Consider the following 18,943-nt stretch of genomic DNA (forward strand, 5'->3'; position numbering starts at 1 on the left):
AACCTAGAATTGGCATGGTTACAATATATGTATTTCCAGAAATTTGAACATGTTTGAAAGGGCCTGGAGAAGTATGGTAAACACAACGCATTGTTTTGGTAGAGATAGAACTGATTTTGTTCCAAACCTGAACACTCGAAAACTATGTAATCTATTTCTCTGGGTACCACCCTGTAAGACCTATGAATGCTAATTTCTGCATTTCTAGCACTTTTTCTTCAGAATCTGATGGCTGCATAGTAACCTCCAATTTTGCTTAATTATATAAAGGTCTCATCTCAGTGCTTTCCCTGTTAAATAATTCTTTAAAGCTGATTAGGATAGAGGTCTATTATATACTGGAAATGGAACACATGCATTTATATCCACTCCCTCCAAAACCCTTGTCAAGTGGTTTAAGGAATAAAAGGTACAAATTCACAAGGTCAAACAGATCTGGAGACAACACCAGACAAGTGACGTCAACCAAAAGCACGTGGCCAAGTGGTCACTGCGAAAGAAGCAGCTGGAGCCCTCAGGGCCGCCAGGGAGGAGAGCCACTGAGAAGCAAGACAATTCACGCCACAGAATCCCTGAAGGAATCAGGAACTGGAGGACAAGGCTGAAAACAGCATCAGCTGAAAGGCCGCACAAAAACATACCCTGGGTGCCCCTGGCCACAAAACCAGAGGCCAGACCCTCCTGAACCCCAGGAGGAGGTGGGAGCTGGGTCTCCAGGAAATCTGTATCAGACAGGGCTGGGCTTGGGAGCTTGCGACCCCCGTTAACCTTTGTGAGCCCAGACAGAAGAGGTGAGGAGTCCCCTCCGGGTAAGAGGAAAATCCTACAGCTCCTGATACTTGGAGCCACCCAACTAAAAGCCATGTTGCACCAGACTACAAACCCCAGTGCAAACAGACCTTTCAGCGCACATTTTAATCTTTTAAAAATAAACGCTCAGCTAAGAAAGACCAGATGTTTATACCCACACAAAAAAAGAGTAGGATACTATTTCAGAAGATTATTCAGAGAGTAAGACTGACCTTAGAGATTAACAATACAATGGTAGAAGTGGAAATTTCAAAGGAAGAGGTGTAAGGTAAAATCCGAGATTGCCCAGAAAGTAGAACATACTAGAACAAAGCAACTGGCCTCAGCTGCAGGTCACTGCTCTTCTGAGAGGGGTGGCAAGGCACAAAGACGCCAGATTCACAGACTACTGACACAGAGAAGGCCTCCTCAACACGTTGCTTATCTGAAAGATCATGGGGACATTTTGAGGTCTATAAGTGAACGGGCAACCAGACATAGCCCAAGAAGAACAAATAGCGGTATGGTTCTCCCCTATTAAAGGTGTAGATTTGAAAGCCTAAAGATCCAGGAGGAAATGCTGAAACTTGGGAAAACGTGCTTTTCCTTACACTGTGATGTGAAGTGAGATCTGAAATACCAGCTGGAAAGCTGAGTTATTTTTATTCCTCACCCCCCGTGCTTAGGGGACAATTCCAGCCAACATAGAGCAAGAGGGGCCCCAGCTTGTGACACTCATCAGAAGATCACTGTCCCAAAGGTGTCCTATCCTAGTGAGAGTGGTCTTCACTGGTTATGAGCCATACTGAAAAAAAGCCCCAAAGCCGCTTATCGGCAGCACGCACAGCGACGCGCAGAGTTCAGAGAGGTGGCGACAGAATTAAAACATCAGCTCCTCGGATTCCAGATCAATATGCCGCTGCTATTTCTGAGCTGAGCCTTCCGCATGGATTCCGGCTAACATGCCTCACAGTTCCCCAAAACCCACAACTCCACTCAGTTGTTTTCATCTCCGTTGCTTTTAACCACCCTCTGCCCCACCCCCCTGCCCCGTGGAGGAGGGGATCTTGCAGTCCCTTCGGCCCATGCAACCCCAGAGAAACTGAAAAGCCAGGGGCGGTACTGCCCTGCCCTTGAAGTCTCACAAGGCGAACTGCTCTCTGCAAACAGCTGGGTAGATGGCTACCGCTGACCACGCTTATCTGTATTTTTACATATTTTATGTCCCCAAGCTCACGGTCGGAACTCCTCCACCCCCCAGAGACAGGTCTCGGGTTTATTATCTCACAAGGAATGCCAAAGGATTCATCTCTGCCGTCTGTGCACCCCACCCATGGTGGGGAGGCAGATTGATGCGAGCGCCTGTCCCCTCCCTCTCTAGCACCTCTCGATCACAGCGTAGGAATCCTCTTTCTCCGGCTCTTCGCTGGTCCTCCCACAGCCAGGAGAGGTGCCTGGCGGAGGGGGTACCCGCACACCCAGGTGCGCAGGACTGCTCTGCCCCGGGCTCAGGAGACAAATCCGCCCCTCCCGAGTTTTGCCCCGATCAGGCCTTCTTTGGTGTCCTTTTGGCTTACCCCCAAGCTCACCCTGCTTCCAAGCTGAGAAAAACCACCCCTCTGGAATACCTCCAGTTTTCGCCAGCCCCCAGAGGCCCTACCCCCTGTAACCACCGTGGCACTTACTCTCTGTGACTGGCCCTCGGCCTAGAGGGCTTTGGCGAGACTGTGCATGTCACAGTGAGGACTCTGCTCTAGAAAGCCCGTTTTGGGTGTCGACCCTTTCACTTTACCCAAGGGCCCTGCTCAAAACAACCAGCTCCAGATCCCCAACAGCCCCCATGATCCTGCAAGGCGAACCCTCAAAATGCCCTTGAGGATGAAAAAACTCAAGAGCCATCTGGAAATGATTCCTTTCAACTCATCCTCTTCTACTGATAACTCGGGCTTAAAATACCAGCTTTTCTGAAGAGTTAAAGCAGCAAGCCTGCTCAAATCCAGATTGAATAGTTCATTTTCCAGCCAAACACACTCAGTGTTTCTTTTCTTTTTACAAACTCACTCTCAAAATTTCCCTCGACAGGAAAAGAAATAAAAGGACAAAAGGACAGGCAAGGTTTTAGTCGGTCTCAGAAAAGGCGGTGTTCTTACAAAGAACTGCTTCAAGTAATCTTCTGTGGCCAGTGGCTTTGTGACGCTCCAGAAGTGGCCAGCTGTTCCCCAGCTGGCCACCAGGGGAAGGCCCTGCTCCAGGTTTGCTGAGGGAGCCTGCCGCCGGGAGACAGGGCCGTGTCATGAATCACTGGGCTTTGGGAGTTCCTTTGCCTGCAGGAACCTCGCTGGCACGGTGACACACAACCGCAAGAGGAAAACGCCAGTGAGTCATGACTGTCGCATGGGGTAACATAAAGGTTTAAAGCAGGAAAAGTGGAAAGCATACCAGGGGAAGAAGGGCATCTGAAGAGAGAGAGGATGAGAGAGGGGGACCGCGGCTGCCCACCATTCTCCAAAGGCTACTTTATTTTTAGTGGACTTACACGGACGGAAGGAAACTCATCTCTGCCGATATTTTTCCATTTCGTCAGACTATGAGACTAGCATAGTCCATCTTGTCCAGTCTCTTAGGTTTGCAAAAGAGGAAGCTGTGTGACTTCCTCAGAGTCACACAGCTGGCTGGTCGAGTCAGAACCTAATTTTCTGAGCTCCAGTGAAATCCCCCTGAGGCTCTTACCAGGTTCAAATCAACCTCCCTGGCAAATGTAAGTTTCTTGCCCACAAAGTCCATTTTCTAGAACTCGCAAGGAGGACTTGCATTACTGCCTTTCACGGTAGCATCGTGTGTCCTCCAAATAAACCTGCGGGGGTTTTTACCTGTAATAAAAGGCGGACATACCACCAGCTACTGAAGAAGCACTAGAATAAAACCAGTCCTGATTCCACAAACCAGGAATGAGGTTTAGTAGAATCCTCCCTTGGGGGTAATCAGTGTTTTGTTGTACTCTCATTTGTGTGGTTGGTATCAGACACAGGCTGAGGCCTAGCGATGGGTTCCATCTTCTTAAAAGGGAAATGCATCCCTTAAAAGATATTTTCTGGGGCTAATCATGCAATCCCCTGAGAACCACCACTTACTCTAACATGACAGTCTCTGCTGTTCGAACTGTCACATATATTAATCACACGTAAATCTGTAGTTATGAAATCACCAACCACAAACTTGCAGCTGCTATCACGTAAAACACGAGGCATCCATTTGCTTCACTCCCGGACTATTGCAACAGGCTTCAAGGAAGCATTCCTACGTCTCCAGAAAAAGGAGAGAAGGTCCGAGGCAACGTTAGCACCACCGCTAATCCTGCTCTAATGGAAGACATCACTAATCAGTTGAGGACATGTTATTTTATTGAACCTGAAAAAGGCCTCCAAATCTCTTCAGCCCAGCTCTGCAGGCAGTCCGTAGGACTCAAACAAGGTGTGTTTCCAGAACAAATGGCCATCCCCTACCGTTGCCCTTCTCTTCCCAACAGTCAACATGCTCCTACGTTCTCCTCCTCTCCAAACTCACTAAGCACAGTCCTGTGGGTGTTTTAGATGCCTTTACGAGTTGGAAGGGGTTTTTTTTTTTTGGAAATTAAGAAGGAACGCACATTGGTGACAGCATTATAAGCCAACATGCCTTCTATGAAAAGGAAATGAGAGACAATACCAAGAATCACAGACCCAGGAAATCCATTCCTAAGAAGATAGTTAAAAGAAGAAAAAAATAAATAAACACAAAAATTTCACTGAAGTATTATTTATAAAAATCAGAAATGGCCCAAAAAACACACTCTAAGTTAAATAACTTGCGGTATAGACAGTAATCTCTTAAGCTTTAATTTCACACCTACCAAAATGTCAAAGGGGCAGAATACGATTTGTCCATAATGCGAACTCTGGAAATGATCCTTTCAGCACCTGTCTCTAGGGTTTAGAGAGAACCCACATGGCAAGGGTTTTTTGCATTTATTTATTTGTTTTATTCAGTCATCCATTTGTTTAAGTGTTCGGCCTTTGAGCCTGGCACATTTCTAAAAAATCCTGAGTGTCTTACACGTTGATAGGGAGCTAAGTTAGGATTTTAGGAGGACCGTGGAGGCCAGCCAGATTTGATGCATGGAGAGAAACAAAATAAAGAGAGAGGCACAGGGAGAACCGTGGGATGGTAAATGGCTTGACCTTTTGACCCCAAAGGTAAGCGAAGTCAAAAGCATCGTAGAGACCGACCCAGGGGAGCAAAGGTCTCTTCAGGGACACTGGACACACCACCCTGAGCGCCTGAGATGGCCTTGTGGAGACAAACCACAGGAAGATGCAGAGAGTAGCCACTAGTGATTTGGGGTAGTGTAACATGCTTATTACTTCCACTTTGGGGCAGATGGGGGAGGAAGCGTGTGTTGCCGACACTGAAGAGAGGAGGTCATGGAGGAGAGAACGTCCATTTCCTGCGACTATAGGGCGCCCGGCCCACGGCCTCACCAGCACGCCCCGTGTCAGCCGGTCAGGTCCCCACTATCCCGGCCAGGGCTCCCCGATGGCACCACCTGTCCTTCCCATGGCCCAAAACGCCAGATCCACCCAGAACAGAGAACAGGAGCTGACACAAAGGAATACACCCCTGTCAAGCATATCCCAACCCGCGCAACTCCACAGTCTGCACCTAATTCCAAAGAAACCCCACGGAAAGGCCGTACAAATTCCATACAAACCCACCAAGTTTGTTTTTTTTTTTTTTTAAAGCTTTGGCTAAGGCGGAAAGGATACACACCCCCATTCCACTCCTCTGCGTGTCAGAAGTTTATGTCAGAGCAACCTGCAGAAGAACCCAATCACACACACCCCTTACAACAGAGGTCACTGCTTCTGTGGAACCTGAATTGGCCAGCCTAAGGACTCAAGCCCCAAACACTGCACATCACCCCCGGAGCATCCTGTAAGCTCCCTGGAGATCTCCCGTGCATCCCTTCAGTTCTGTCCCTACGACGCCAGTTCTGTCCCTACAACACTCTTTCCACGACGCCAGTTCTGTCCCTACAACACTCTTTCCACGGGAGAACTGAAGTACTTTGTTCCTGGATGACATTTAAAGCTTTATTGGGATTACAGATTTGATGGGCCTGTTTGCCCCGGAGCCCTAAATCTCTTTGGCACCGAAAAGGAAAGGGTTCAATATTTGTAAATCACAGTAATCACTACCAAAAAAAAAAAAAAAAAAGTGCCATAAAAGCAAAAACAAACAAATAAATAAAATAAAAATCATTAAACTCAAGTCTATAATATGCTTGTTTTATTACCACACATTCTACAAGATGTCCTTTGGTGGTGTGAGACCTCTGTCCAAGCAGAGTAAATCTCAGCCTTTACGCTACGTTCTAGGAAACAAGTGAATTAGCAACGCAAGAAAATTCAACTACAGGCATCCCACCGTATTTAGGAAAGAACACCATACAATTATTTGATGAAAATACAATACAAATTAAAAGCCCCTAAGCATTCCCACAAATAACTTTGCCATACCTTCGGCCACAGTTATTTTGAAACATGTCAGGGATTTGTGTTACAACAAACATCTGGAAATCCATTTACAAAGAGAACCTAATTACATGTATGACAAAAGGAAATCTTTCATATTGAAAGAGGTCGGTTCTGTCCTGAGTCTGAGAGTCACTAAACTATCTTCTCTACCTACCTCATGGGGACAAAAATGCTTATGGACATAATGTTAAGCATGTAAATAGCGCTAAGTGAATTTATGCATTTAGATCAATGCCCCGTGGGCACTAATGAACCTAGCTTGGAAATGTCCACAGTTTTCTAGATGTATACGAGAATAATGGAAAGTATACATACAGAGAACAAGATGTCATGGCTTGGGATACAAAAAGTGACCAGAAGAGATGTTAAAAATATCCTCTTAGATAACAGAAAGAAATAAGCAGGAATGAGGAGCATGAAACCCACAAGAAGGAGATAAGGAGATGGTTCAATAGGGAACAGAGACACGCATATTCACTTACTCTATCTCCCCGGGTCCTCACAACAGCCCTTTGTAAAGCAGAGGACAGATGGCATTGTCCACACTTCTCATGTAAGGAAACCATGGTCTAAAAGGTTAGGGGTGGGGCACCTGGGTGGCTCAGCTGGTTAAGTGTCCGATTCTTGGTTTTGGTTCAGGTCATGATCTCACAGTTTGTGAGCTCCAGCCCCAAGTCGGGCTCTGCACCGACAGTGTGGAGTCTGCTTGGGATTCTCTCTCTCTCCCTCTGTCTCTCCCCCTCCCCTGCTCGTGCTCTCGTATCTCTCAAAATAAATAAATAAATTTTTAAAAAATAGAATACTAGGGGTGCCTGGGTGGCTCAGTCAGTTGGGCATCCGACTTCAGCTCAGGTCACGATCTCGTGGTCCATGAGTTCGAGCCCCGCGTCAGGCTCTGGGCTGATGGCTCAGAGCCTGGAGCCTGCTTCCGATTCTGTGTCTCCCTCTCTCTCTGCCCCTCCCCCGTTCATGCTCTGTCTCTGTCTCAAAAATAAATAAACGTTAAAAAAAATTTTTTTTTTTTTAAATAGAATACTAAAAGGTTAGGGGAATTGCCTGCGGTCCTACGACTAGTAAAAGCATCATCAAGGTTCAGACACCCCTTCCCCACTTCCAGGGCTGTATTCGCTGACCAAACCATGTCTCTCCAGAAGCCGTGCGTCCATCAGTCTATTCACTGCCTGTATGGTCAGCAATATGCCAGGATGGGAGATGGAAAGATCAAGCCCAACTCCTACAGCCAGGACACTCACATTCAGGCTTAAACTTTACAGCGGAATCAAAGACAGGAGGCTAGAGTGACCAGACCAAGGTCATTGTCCAGGCCACCCCCAATACATGACTGATGACTGATGGCTATGTTCCAAGACTGTATTTGCTGGCTAATCATTTGGAAGTCAGACAGCATTCTTCCGTGGAAGTAATGCTGAAAATAAATAAAGATTACTTCCCAAACTCGCCGCTGAACTCTACACGGCAGAAGAAACCGTTGTCTGTTTATATCTATAGGATAACTTATGGTTTCCACAGGAAAACTTACTCTAATTTCAAACTGGGGATTTCAGACAGTGGCAAGTAGACACCCAGGCTTTCAGTGCAAGCAGAACGCCCTGGGAGACTAAGGAGATCTTGTTGAACAAATGGTCTCGTGGATTTGGACGCCAGCAATACTCCCTAGAGCACAAATCTTTCATAGGAGCAGGAGTGAGCAAAATAGTAATATGGGCAATAAGAAAAGCTGACATTTACTGAGCACAGAGAGAGTTCCAGGCACCAAGCTAGGCATTTCATATGGAAGGTATCAGCTCAAGTATTGCTTCCACTCTACTATATCTCTGCTATCCTTCTGGGATTCCAGTTGTGCCTATACTGAACTTTTTCACCTTATCATACATATCTCTTACATTCTTTTCTTTTCTTTCCCATCTTTTTGTCGGAGTTTCAGTTTGGAGATCTTCTGATCTAATTTCTACTTCTTTCTACAGATGTAGCTAACATGGTGGTGATCCCATTAATTGCTTTCCCAATATCGATTACTGTATTTTTTTTTAAGTAGTCCATGAGGCTTGAACTCACGACCCTGAGCTAAAGACCCGAGCTGAGGTCAAGAGTCAGACACTTAACTGACTGAGCCACCAAGGAGCCCCAATTTATTATATTTTTTTCTTTCGTAAAATTTTCCTTTTTATAAAGTTTTCAATTCCTTGCTCGAAATCATGACTTTTATTTCCTTGAGCATATGAAACATATTTATATTTTACATATTTTAAAGTCCATGTCTGACAATTCTATAATCTACATCCTCTGTGGGTCGGTTTCTTCTGTCTGTGGAAAGGTTAAACTGCCTTGTCTCTTCATATCTCTGGTCACGTTTGATTAAGTCTTAGCATCCTCCTTTCAGAGGAGGAAATCACAGCAATTTGTCCAAGGACATGGGTGTCGAGGCTAAGACTCCATCCCAGATCTTCTGTGACTCTTAGATAACTGTCTAAATAGAAGAGATGGCCATGTTTCTGGGACATCATACACTCCAAAGAAACTAATGCTAGTGTGAAACTATTTATAATATTTAAAAATATTGTCCTCTTTCCACTTTTTCTTAAAGTTTATTTATTTACTTAGAGAGAAAGAGAGAGAGAGAATGGGGGAGGGGCAGAGAGAGAGAGAGAGAGAGAGAGAGAGAGAATCCCAAGCAGGCTCCATGCTATCAGCACAGAACCCAACTCTGGGCTCAGTCTCACCACTGTGAGATCATGACCCAAGCCAAAAATCAAGCGTCAGACACTTAACCGGCTGAGCCAACCAAATGATTCGAGAGGTGGCAGATCCGGTGGGCTCTGAAGTTTAGAAATCGGTCAGGCATGGGTGCTCTGGCCCCCACAGTAGAGTGCCTTCTCAGCCCTGCTGGTGGCAGAGGAATGTTCTAGAAGTTCCAGGGAAGACAGAGTCAGTGACGCACTGGGAGCGAGGAAAGATGAGCACCAGAGGCTCCATCCCTCTCCTCCCCTGGCTCTTAAAGAAATCTTCTCAGGGGCGCCTGGGTGGCTCAGTCGGTTGAGCGTCCGACTTCGGCTCAGGTCACGATCTCGCGGTCCGTGAGTTCGAGCCCCGCGTCGGGCTCTGGGCTGACGGCTCAGAGCCTGGAGCCTGCTTCCGATTCTGTGTCTCCCTCTCTCTCTGCCCCTCCCTCGTTCATGCTCTGTCTCTCTCTGTCCCCAAAATAAATAAACGTTAAAAAAAATTTTTTTTTAAATAAAAAAAAGAAAAAAAAGAAATCTTCTCAGATCACCACCTCTCCTCTCGCCTTACTTTACAGATAAGTGAATGAGCGAAAAGAAGAAGGAAGACAATTTTTAAAAGGGGAAGGGCAAGTTCCATAGCTCCTTCACTTCCGTTATTCTTACAACAGCCCCCGCTGCTTCTTGGCATTTTTGAGAGAGCAGTTTGTCCCAATGTACAAACTCTGTGCAGCTAAGCAGAAATTTCAGTGTATCTAATGAGTCTTAGAAGGTGTGATCTTAACTGTTTAAAAAAAAAAATTAACACTTTTTTTTTTTTTTTTACTTATATCATACTTCCTGCCAAAGGAACTAACTGTCCTCTGGCCACCTTTCCTTCCTCACAAGCAGCATATGTGTGGGCTCTCAGTTGGGCAAGATGGGTCACTCAACAAATGACAGAGACATAGGCTTCCCTCCTCCCAGGGAGAAAACCCACTCATTTCATAAAATATCTAGCCTTGCATCCCGCCAGAAACCAGCGAGGGAGCCCGGAGGACCCGTAGAACTGTGCCCAGATCCCTGACCCACCAAACCGTGAGACAATTAAGTGTGTGTTGTCTTAAGCTGTCAGATTCTGGTGCAACTTGTTACACAGCAATGGATAACTCATAGGGATGTAGCAGACAATGTGTATTAAGCACTGACTCTGAACAAATTTTATTTAACCCATGCAGCAACCCTAATGAAGTAGAGTTAGGCCTACTTTGCAGAGCAGGAAATGAAAGTTAAGGGCAGATCAGGAGTATGAGAAGTTGGCCCCCAAGGGATGATGACGGCAGAGCTGTGTGGGACTCACGAGGCTCTGCCCCAAGAGCAGTGATTCTGAGTACTCCTCCGGGAACCTGCTCTCAGGGCCACGAGAAAGGAAAAAGATTACATTGCTTAAACTGACAAAACCTGTTTTAGAGTGATTTAAGCACTGAGGATAACCCCAAAGTCAGCCAATGAAGTTATGGTGGACACAGGGCTACAATGTAAAGCAATAATTCAATCTCAAGGGTAAACCTCTGGGGGAAAGATCACAGCATGCAAGATCAGAGAGTAGAGAAGTGGGGACTTCAGAATTTGCTTTCAAGATCTCATTAGAGACATTTCACAGTTGTTTGGAGAAACCACTCACACAGCTCCCTGTGAAGGGTTGCCTCATTTTATTAAGCATCTTTTCATCTCATTAGAAACCTTCTCCTTCATTTGGTATCACTTCCACCTAGTGAGTCAACAGGGAATCCAACACCAGTGGGAGGAGGCAGAGACTGTTTCAGTTCCTCTCCTCCTCCCCCTCCATCCACACACCCTTACTTGGTCCTTAGGAGCCATGACAAGACATTGCGGGGGAAGCATAGGAATGTTCTCCCACCCAGCAGATAGACCATGGCCTGGATGGTTCATGCTCTGTGGGAAGCCCGAGGGAGGAAGGACACATCCGGGAGCTCATTTCCTCACCTCTGTGCTTTAGATAATCCGCACCTTAGGTTGATGCTTCCCCTTTCTAACCACCGCCTCCCCCCTCTAGCCAGGGGGCCTCAGACACAGACACAATCCTAATAACAGACACGTCAACACATCAAAGCCACAACACACAAAGACCATCATCTCCACTCCTGTCACCCTTCTATAGGATGATTCATGGGTGTCAGCCACCTGGCATCCTCAAAATCACACGTTACCTTTGTGGGTAGGTAAGGTTCTCTGGTGAGAAGGTCCCTCATCAGATTCTCACTGTCACTTATGACCTAAATATTTGTAAGATCTGCTGAATCCATACGCCCTCTGACTCCCTTCCTTTCTGAATACTGAGCAACAGGCTAGCCACCAACCCCCCCTCAATCTCTGAACGTCTGTGTTTAAGGCAACACTGAGGCCAACCCCTAGAAAGGACAAAGTTACCACTGCCGGTTTATCTCTAATCCGCACACTGCTTGACCTCAAAGATTATGAGTTCTGCTTAATCTTCTCCTGCCCCACTTCCTGTCCCCATCTACCAAGGCTATCTGGCAAACTCTGAAGATGTTAGAAGTTACACGACCTGAGGTCCTGCCCCCTGTACTGCACTTTCAGAGTGAGGGCCTAGTAGCAGGGGGTCATCTGGCCACACCCACAGGGGGACGGGTGAATCATCAATACCCCCACGTGCTCGCATGCATAATGCTTGCACGCACAGCTCAGAACTTGGAATCGGGAAGGCCAGCCACTTATCCCCGTATGACACTGGGAAGGGAAGAAATGGCGACTGCTGATCAGTCCCAGCAAGGTCATATGTCCCAACCCCCACGGAACTCCTGTACCAGTGAAGAACAGACAAATAAACTGGACAGTGTCATATACCGTGATAAGTGCCATGACGGGGAAACAAAAGGACATCGAACCCACATTTGAGAGATCAGGGAAGGCTTTGTGGAGGCAGGGACATTACATCTGAAACCAAAAGGAGGCATTAGCCAGGCAAGGTAGGGAATAGGACCGGAAAACGGAGGAAGGGAGGTGGGGGAGCTGGATTCTAGCAACAGGAACAGAGCATGGGGAGAAAACAGTCTGTCCAAGAATTCAATTTAGTGGACGTTTGAGGTTTTTTTCTTCTGGGAGGCAAAGATCCAACAGCCCCCCAAGAATATACGGATGGAGGGCCCGGGGACTGGCAGATGCCCTTTCCGCCCCTCCTCTGGCCTCTCCTGTTGATCCACTGGCTTAAAGAAGCTCTCAAATCCAGGGGCTCTATCTCCCTATTTCTGCTCTTCTCACACATTTCCCTGTAGCGGATGCGAAGCACATGTGTGCGTGTAACACGCGCAACATACACCCGCAGGTGTGTGCATGCATACAGATGCATGACACACACGCACAGCTGCCTACATGCACACCCATGCACGCATGTGTACACACCCCCACAGGCTCAGCGACCCTGGCTTGTCGTGCACCATCCTGGACTACCCTAATGTCAACCTGGCTTAAAGCAGGGACGACATCTCCCAGGATCCCTTTCTCCCTAAGGTTCTGGGTTAGAAATGACCAAAAAGGGAATTTGCAGGAAGTCAAGATTGCTGTTATACACTCCCGAAGGTTTCAGCACACAGGTAGAAAGAGGTTCCCGGCAGAGCCCCCTTCTGTACCCGCCTTTTCTCCCAACCACAGCCTCAGCAGCCGTCCACAGACAGCTGCCACCCCACCCCGCTGCGGGCCACTTGCTGTTGGCTATGTCGGCTTCTCAGAGCTTCCGCGAGAGCCCCCATGCAACCACCACGCTGGCGATTCTCTGGCTCGAGGGGTTTCGTCTGATTTTCAAGCTCCTTCTTCCAGACCTCCCCTCACCGCACTGCCCACGTTCATATCAAGGGCAACAAAGTGCAATAAATCCTGTCCCATAGTAGCTCCCCTTTCTTGAAGAAATGCTGATACACTCACCAGGAAGAAGCACCTGCAAACAAAGGAGCAGGAGAATGCAAAGGAATGTTCTGCAGGCTAGAGAGAGAGGTAAGCCCGGCAGGAGTCACGTCAGGATGATTTAACGACCAGAGCATCATTCACTCTAGACAGAGCCCCAGAACATCCGCAGGCCAAGGGCGCGGTCTTAACCCTGTTAAGGAGTCTGGAAGTTGGCCGAGGAAAGTGGGAACCAATGAAATCCACCCTGTTGTGGCACTTTAAGAGGATCAGAAGGAAACCAAAGGAAGAAAGGCCATTTAGGAGGCTGTTCTTTCACTGGCTGCATTTTTATTGAGCACCTACCGTGTGCCAGTATAATCCACAAGTGACGGTGGCCAAAGTCGATCATGTCAGTGCTAAGACTCTCCAGGAGCTCAGCCTGTACTCTCTGCTCGATTCTGCAGGGCAGACAAAAGGAACAGTTCCTACATCCCGACTGTAATAAATGTGAAAAGTTAGCATCCTCAGATAACTCACTCACGTGAACTAACACTCAAGGCCTCGCAGGTCACCAAGCCGAAACCCGGGGTAATATAACTACCCGTAGCGAGCCCTTAATCAAGATACTCGCTGACAGCGACTGCGATTTCGTCAAACAGGGCACACGCACACTTGCAGGCTGCAGAAAGAGCAAGCCGGGGACGCGACAGTCTGCTCACAACTTCCCCATCCTCCTCATCCTAGCGCGGTTCCAATTAAATAACGGTGTTGACCTATGATGTGTTAGGAATCTTCCCACACTTAGGAAGACCAGCTAGATCAAGGGCTAGACTCATGATCACAAGAGCATCAGGAAAGGCATTTGCAAGAAAGGAAGGGAATGTGTCCGAGGAAGGGGAGTTGGCCTCCAGAATGTGAACAGAAACATCCCCCATCACCATCATGCTAGCCTGACTTCCTCATGGTTTAGAATTCCGGCTTAATGTCCACCGGTGCTTCCACAAGTGATTAAAAGACTACAAAATACAAATAAAAGCAATGAATTACTACCACCCTCACTTTCAATCTATGCACCTTGGAAATAAATGCTAAGATATTATACTTATTAGCTTAACAATGTGTCCAGGGGGGGCGCTGGGGTGGCTCGGTCGGTTAAACATCCGGTTCTTGATTTCAGCCGAGGTCATGATTTCAGGGTTCGTGAGATCGAGCCCCGTGTCAGGCTCTGCACTGATAGCACGAAGCCTGGTTGGGATTCCCTCTCTCCTCTCTCTCTACTCCTCCCCTACTCACACGCTGTCTCTCTAAATAAATAAATAAATAAATAAATAAACATTTTTTTAAAATGTGACCAGGAAACACAAAATTGCCTACATCACAGCTCCCTGAAGAATCCTGTCCACACTGCAGCCTCCAGGCAGAGGTCAGCAGAAACCCCCACCCCGCCACCGCTGCCGAAAGTTCCAAGATCAAAGATGAGACGCTTTTGCTCTTTCATCCTCCAAAGGAGAGAAAACAAGTGTGTCTGCAGATAAAAACAGACTCAGATGTGGACAAATTTCCCAGGAACAACCTGAACAGGTGTTGTGTTGACAGTAAACAGTAAAGCCATGGAAATATACTCTCTGAATGAAACATGCTCTCCTATATAGCATCCTCAACTGCTCCTCACTCAAAGACCAGCTGAAGGTCAAGAAGAAAGCAAGTGACTGCAGGTCTGCTCTTCACTGCCGCGCTGGGTATGAACTTGTGGAGTCAACCTCACGCCCTCAATGCTCTGGTGCAACCCTCGTCTGAACAAACACCTGCGACCCCTCCAGCACGGAAAAGTAACCTAAAACCTTGCCAGAGAATAACTTCCCACAGACAGAGGTCAAGATCAAGGGCACTGCACTGAACCTGCCCTAAAAAGCAACTGCACGTGTCCAGGTAAGTTGAAACTGCAACACAAAGGATGACCAAGGGAAAACTGAACGGAAGACAGTTAAAGACATCAAGGCGAAAACGGAGCTTCTGAGCATCCAAGTTCCAAATCACAACACCGATGAGCTTTTAATCATACTAACCATGTTATTCATCACGACGGTGATGACAGTTGACGTTTTGTTAAGCTAGACTCTGTGTTGTTACCTTGCATCAGCTCATTTAATCTTCAACCCAGATCTATGAGAGACTATTATCATGCTTCACAGTTGGGAAAACAGACTTAAGGAGGTTCAGCAATTGAATGGGTCTGTGCTCAGAGGCCCGAGCTCTTGATCTCCATCCCATACCCTACTACACGGTGACGAACACCATCTGGGCTCCCAATTCTGTGACAAGTCCTGGAGATGCAAACAAGTTTGATGATGCACTTCTCTCCCACCTGCTAAGCACACCCTGCGTGTCTAAGCCATAAGTGCCACTGTGTTAGGCACTGGAGATTCAATAGAATACCTCTTGTCCCAGAAGTACGCAGGTTACAAACCTGGGAACAAGGAACGGATCCGGACTTCAAGGCCTTAACGGCCCAGAGAGGTGGACTTTTGTCTTGAATTCACCCTCATGACACAGAGAGGCAAGTAGCCACGCACCATACTCGCGAACAATCTCTCGCCCACCCTGGGGTGTGACTGCTCAGATCCAGTGGTGAGTTCCTTGGCACCCCACAAGTCCCCTCAAGCATGTTGTATGACAATATGCCCTTCCTGAAAAGTCCATGAGAAACGAACACAATGGCCCATCTTTACCTTAACCTATATTCTAAAAGCTCTGTGGCTTATAGAGCAGACAGACTCACATTATTGTGTCTGACCTTCATAGTCACTCTGAGGTATCATTATTCCCATTTTATGGATGGAGAACTTGAGGCCCAGTGCAATTCACAGTCACACGGGAATGGGGTAAGGCCAATCCCAGGCCTCCATCTCCTGGTTCTTTCTTTCCCCATCACTAAACCATCTTCAGGCCACATCTGAGTCCTAAGACCTTACAGAATCTCAGTATGTGGGACCTTCAGACACTGGGGAGGAAAATGTCCAGAGCTACGAAATCTCAAAGTGAAGTAACAGGCAGTTTGTAACGTGTAAATGAACACCTTTGGTTAACTTTGGCATTAAAAAAATAATTGAATGCAAATAAGAACAGACAACTTGGTAATCCCACACGCTGGCCAACTTTCCACTCAACGAAGATGTACAGGTATCGGTGCACATTTGAACTTCATGTGCCGACACTGAAATTCCACTTGTGGGTGCCTCGAGATCTGTGGAGACAGATCTCTTTAACAAGTCCGTTTTTGAGAGGAAAGAAAATGTGTAGTTTATACTTCTCAAGATAGAAACGGTCCCTTGTATGAATCACTGAATATTCCCAGAGATATTGTGGGGGAAAAAACCCAATATGTAGTATCACCATTCCATAAAGTAAGAGTCTCCAAACTGCTTTGATTGCACATCCCTAGCCACAAAAGACGACTGCGTACATCCTCTAATATGTGTATATTTACTTACAACCTGTATACATGTGCTACTGTACTAAGATAGTATACAACATATAAAACATATGCAGAAACTGCAGTTTTAAAAGAACGGCGTATCAGTCAGTTCTCAAAACCCAGAAATCTACTGGATGCTCGAGCTGGTGAGCTGCCCCCTCCACATCACCAGATTCCACATTTCTGTTCATCAAAAAAGTCTCGCTGGTGCCGCAAAGAGACTTCTACTACAAGCAAGCACTTGGGAAGGGACCCTCGGTGTGTCCTTCCACACAGAGACGAAGCTCCCAGGAGCTAGACCTGTGTCACGTGAGCTGGAAGCTGAGGGCAGCCATCTTTACACTCCCTCTGACGGAAGAAGGAAGGAAGCAGCCCAAAGACACAAGCCCCAGGACTGCTAGTGACCCCAGGACGTTCCCTATCATCTTGAGGCCCCGCTGCATTCCTGCCTTTAGGTTCCATGAGACACACCCTGTATCTTTTTTAAGTTGGACCTTCGTATAAACTGTCCCATGTGAAGCTTGACATGCCCCCCCCCCCAAAGGAAACATCTCTAAGGACTTTCTAGATAAGCCCTGGTCACATTACACCATCACCACTCTCCTCTCCATTCGACCCCTTCACTGCCCTGTCACAGCATCACACAATTGCTTTTTTATACGCATTAGCTGAAGTCAGTTTCTGACATAAGTATTACTTCATCACGTCCAAACCATAGCTTAATAATGTGCTGCTCTACCACTGTGGTTGGAGAACAATACATCAGAATAACGAGTTCTCCCACCTAGAAAAAGTCGACGTGCAGCGCCTGGAAAAGATCTCCACAGCCTGATGTCCAGGCCTTGCCAACAGCAAAGTCCGTCTGCCTCTGGCCAAAGCATCAGGAGCCCTCACTTGGCCGCATGTTACACTCAAGCATATTTCATCCACGCTGCCGGCCACAGGCATGACTGCTACGCATGCACGAAGAATCTAAGTTACAGAAAGCTATGTGCATCCTCTAATTTGCCAGCGAATGTTCGCTTCTGTATTCTAGCTTTACAACAATACAACTGATTGACTTTATTTTGACAAGGAAAGGAAAGGGAAGGGAGGGGAGGGGAGGGGAGGGGAGGGGAGGGGAGGGGAGGGGAGGGGAGGGGAGGAGAGGAGAGGAGAGGAGAGGAGAGGAAAGGAAAGGAAAGGAAAGGAAAGGAAAGGAAAGGAAAGGAAAGGAAAGGAAAGAAGGATGCCTAGCTGGCTCAGTTGGAAGACTGTGTGACTCTTGATTTCAGGGTCATGACTTTAAGCCCCACAATGGGTGCAGAGATTACTTAAATAAATAATTAAAAAAGAGAAAAGAAACTTGAAAGAAAAGTAAATGTGCAAGGAAGGACAATGAGGTAGGAAAGACAGGAGTAAAATCATTATTCTGGTGTCAACTTGGACCCTTTGTTCATGTTTTGAGTCTGGGGACCAACAATACTCTGTCCCCACTTCCCGCACCGGATTCTATCTCAACCAGGCAGGAAGATTACAGCTCGACTGAGGCAACCAGACCAAAAGTTTACAGATAGTAATTTGGTCAGATGAGCCAAAGGAAGTATGTTTCTGCACTTAGTGGTTTGGACCACTTTGGAGATCGAGAAAGATATTACAGACCTTCTCTGAACTCTGAGCACAAACTTCTGCTCCTCCACGACTTAACCATACGATCACAGCAGCTAATTTCAAACTCTGGCTTCCTACCCATAAATCTGGTGCCTTGCCCACAGTGGCACAAAACAGAACCTCCCAAGTGTCTGATGCATATGAAAACATGCCGGCAAATCTGCTCAGAGTCCCTATTTCGTGTGCCTGCCCTCTCCGAGAAAAGACCAGTACATTGCAGAACGAGTCCCCAGAGCCCTGGCGTATGCCAAGCCTGCATTTTCACCACACGACAGGATCCCTTCCTGTTAAATGGATCGAAACGGCAAACTGTATCTGCAGCCGCCAGGAACACAGGGTCAGCCGGGACACACGGACGGCAGGAGCATCCTGCCATTTTGCTGACCGAAGGAAAACCGTTTAGGAGCCTTGAGTTTTCTGTTACCTTCTTTCTCGATTCTTGACATGCACTGGCTGGCTGCTTAGGCTCCTGCAACGCTGTACCAACAGGCTGGCGGACATCACCACGCTATCTGTTTTATTCTTTCTCCACGAAAGCCAAAACCTAAATCCCCAGTACACAATTGCTTTTGCCGACGCGTATCTCCGAAACAGCCCTCATCTGTTAATATGCCGCAAATTCACAAAGCATCCCAACCCCCACCCTCTGACCTGTTCCAAGTCACGCCTGTTTGTTAGCTGAGCCGGAGCTCGGTTTGGGGAGACGCAATGACCTCATATAAAGGAAAAAGAAGAAAGAAGCGGCCAACAGCCCACTAGCCCAAGGGTCAAAGGACCCAGTCGAGGTGCTGCAGGTGAGGCAGAGACCAAATACA

At 47.2% G+C, this 18,943-nt stretch overlaps 1 protein-coding gene across 5 annotated transcripts in view; it reads right to left on the minus strand.

Moving 5' to 3' along the window:
* The window catches only part of RAB31 (RAB31, member RAS oncogene family), a 136,014-nt gene that overhangs the window by 76,903 nt on the left and 40,168 nt on the right, over positions 1–18,943 (minus strand). The window lies entirely within an intron of this gene.

This window comes from Felis catus, chromosome D3, assembly GCF_018350175.1.
Source record: "Felis catus isolate Fca126 chromosome D3, F.catus_Fca126_mat1.0, whole genome shotgun sequence".
NCBI lineage: Eukaryota > Metazoa > Chordata > Mammalia > Carnivora > Felidae > Felis > Felis catus.